The sequence below is a fragment of the Aegilops tauschii genome, chromosome 3, assembly GCF_002575655.3.
Source record: "Aegilops tauschii subsp. strangulata cultivar AL8/78 chromosome 3, Aet v6.0, whole genome shotgun sequence".
Classification (NCBI taxonomy): Eukaryota; Viridiplantae; Streptophyta; class Magnoliopsida; order Poales; family Poaceae; genus Aegilops; species Aegilops tauschii.
This window is the reverse complement of record NC_053037.3, coordinates 108,451,780-108,454,842: the sequence shown is the minus strand read 5'-3', so window position 1 is coordinate 108,454,842 and position 3,063 is coordinate 108,451,780.

Genomic DNA, 3,063 nt, shown 5'->3' with positions numbered 1-3,063 from the left:
AATCACTTTTCATTACAAAGTTATAAAGGTTTCTGTCCAGGGACTCATCTGTAATGAAACAGAAAAGTTCCAGGGGTTTAACTGAGAAAACAGAAAACGCTTCGGAAAGAAACGCGCAAGCTCAAAGGGAAAGCGTATTTGCCCGAAGGCGCCAACAGAAAACGGTTCGAGGGAGAAGAGAATAGAGGCTGACAAGGGGGGTCCACATGTCAGGTTTGAAAAGGCTCGCCGGCGCCCGAAGACTGCGGTGGTCGCCGGCGTCGAACCACGGCGAGACAGAGAGATCGGAGTGTACCAAGAGCTTCAGCGTGTCCTTCCGCGTCGGTGGGTAGTGGACTCGACCGACGGAGAGCACCACGTCGACGGCGACACTTTCTCCGGCGGACGGCGGCTCGGGTGATGGTGGAGAACTCCAGTGGAGGGCTGCAAACTTCGAATTGAAGCGCGGGTCAGAAGAGTGGATGCATAGGGGAGCTACTGGCAAGAAATGGGAGGCAGAGGTGCACGCACGGGAGTGAATCGAGCTGGATCCCGTGGCGGATCGCGGCGGCCGGAGCCGGGGAAGAAAGCTCTCCCGTGGCTCTACCAGTGGCTAGGCGTGCTCTAGGTGGAGTGCAGAGGTGGTGTGGGTTCGAGTTGAAGCTCGGGGCCTCTATTTATAGGCGGATCGAGGGGGTGGCCGTGAGCGGAGAATCTCCGGCGAGCAATTACGGCGATGTAGTGAATTGGCAGGAGGTTTGAGTGGCCAGGCAGCATCAGTGGAAGTTACTGGTGTCGTTCCCCCGCTAATCCTGGTCGGTCTTGGCGTAATGGCGCTGGTCCACGGTGGGGTGGCCGCACGGGCAGGACGGCGGCAGAGAGCGCGCTCCGTGCTCCGCGGTTCACGACGAGGGTGGCAGCGCGCATGGGGGAGTGGAAGACCACGCGGCGACCTCCGGTGGCTTGGGCGGCGCTGGACGGCGCCTTCTGCGCTGCGCCTCCCTTCTGACGGCCGCAAAGCCGCCGCTGGCGTCGGTCACGGGGCGGCGCACCTCCTGCTGCTCGTCGCCGACGTCCGCAAGGTGCCAGGCGTTCGTGCGGTGCAGGAACAAGGGGGAGGGGACGAGGAGCAAGGCGACATCGGGGCACTGTCGAGATCGACAACAAGTTCTGAAGAAAACGACAGTAGATCACTGAACTGTTCTTTGAATTTCTGAACTTGACATTGACAAAGCACTGCAGATGTTCGACAGAATGATTTGGTGTGAAGAAAAAATTTCCTGGGGCTGGGACTTGGTGAGGTGACCTCTCAATGCACCCAGGGGCTGCATGATTTTACTCAAAATTTTTGGAGAAGGATTTGAATGAATTTCACCAAATTTGACAAATCTGGTCCAAACTTGCAGCAAGTGTAGTTTGAAAATTTTGAACTAAAGACCAGTGGATCTTCATGGATCTTGGTTGAGGGTTCAAAGGACTAGGAAGGGAAAAAGGTTTGGGGGCAAAAATCAAAGCAGAAAGAGTAGTTCCTTTGTAAACCTCCAAGGGCTAGAATAGAGGGCAGAAATTGTTTGAATAAGATTTAAATGGAAAATAAATATATGGGGAGGTTCAACTTGCTGGATTTGAAGTAGATCATGATCCAAAAATGAGGGAAGGTTTAGGAGAGTGGATTTGCACTAAGGCCATGGCAAGAGAGAATTGTGGAAAGTGGTAAAGGATTATTCCAAAAGCCATAGTGCAATTTCAAAGAGATTTTCAAAAGGCATTTTTCCCAAGTGAAAAGCATTTTGGTTTGAGTCCAAATAAAAAAAGAAAGGACCTCCAAGACCAACATCAAGTCTTGGGTGAATCCAAGTAAAGCTCTTGCCAAAAAATATACTTTGAAAGGGAGGGTTCTTTTGAAGAAAAATTTAAATCACCTCCCTCAAGTCAAACAATTTTTTTTTTGAAAAATCCAAATAAAATTTTGGGTGTCACAACACCTACCCCCTTAGGAAAAATCTCGTCCTCGAGATTTCTGCTGATCCTCAAATAGATATGAGTACTCTTCCTTAAGAAAATCTTCCCTTTCCCATGTAGCTTCATCCTCAGTGTGGTTGCTCCACTGAACTCTGAAAAACTTTGTCGTTTTCTGACGGGTCCTCCGTTCAGACACTTCCAGTATCTTTACTGGTCGCTCTCTGTAGGTGAGATCTGGTTGCACATCAATGCTCTCGTGAGATACATGCTTCTCCGGGTTACTCACACATTTTCTCAATTGGGAGACGTGGAATACGTCATGGACGTCTGACAACTCCTTGGGTAAGTCTAGTTTGTAGGCCACTGTGCCTCTTCGTGCCTCTACACAAAATGGTCCGATAAATCTCGGGGCTAGCTTCCCCTTAATTTTGAACCGTTGCAGGCCCCTCACAGGAGACACTCGTAGGTATACGGAATCACCGGGTTCAAAGCTGACCTCACGATGTTTTTGATCGTAGTAGCTCTTTTGTCGGCTCTGTGCTGTCTTCAGTCTGTCCCTGATCTGCTTAACTTTCTCCTCGGCCTCTTTAAGCATGTCTGGGCCGAAGATACGGCTGTCACCTGTTTCTGACCAATTCAGTGGGGTACGGCACCTCCGTCCATACAATGCTTCAAAGGGTGCCATTTGCAAGCTGGCTTGGTAACTGTTGTTGTAAGCAAACTCGGCATACGGCAAACTCTCTTCCCAACTGGACCCATAGGTGAGCACACAGGCTCTCAGCATATCCTCTAGGATTTGGTTCACACGTTCTGTTTGCCCATCAGTCTGAGGGTGGTACACTGTACTGAAAGCTAGCTGCGTGCCCAGAGCTTGTTGCAGGTGATCCCAAAATTTGGAGACAAACTGTGTGCCTCGGTCGGATATTATAGTCTTTGGGACTCCATGTAAACAAACTATACGGGAGAGATAAAGTTTGGCCAGTCTTTGTGTGGAGTAGGTAGTCTTCACGGGAATGAAATGAGCAACCTTGGTTAGTCGGTCTGTGATGACCCATATGGCGTCATTTCCGCGTTGTGATCGAGGTAATCCAACAATGAAGTCCATTCCTATTTCATCCCATT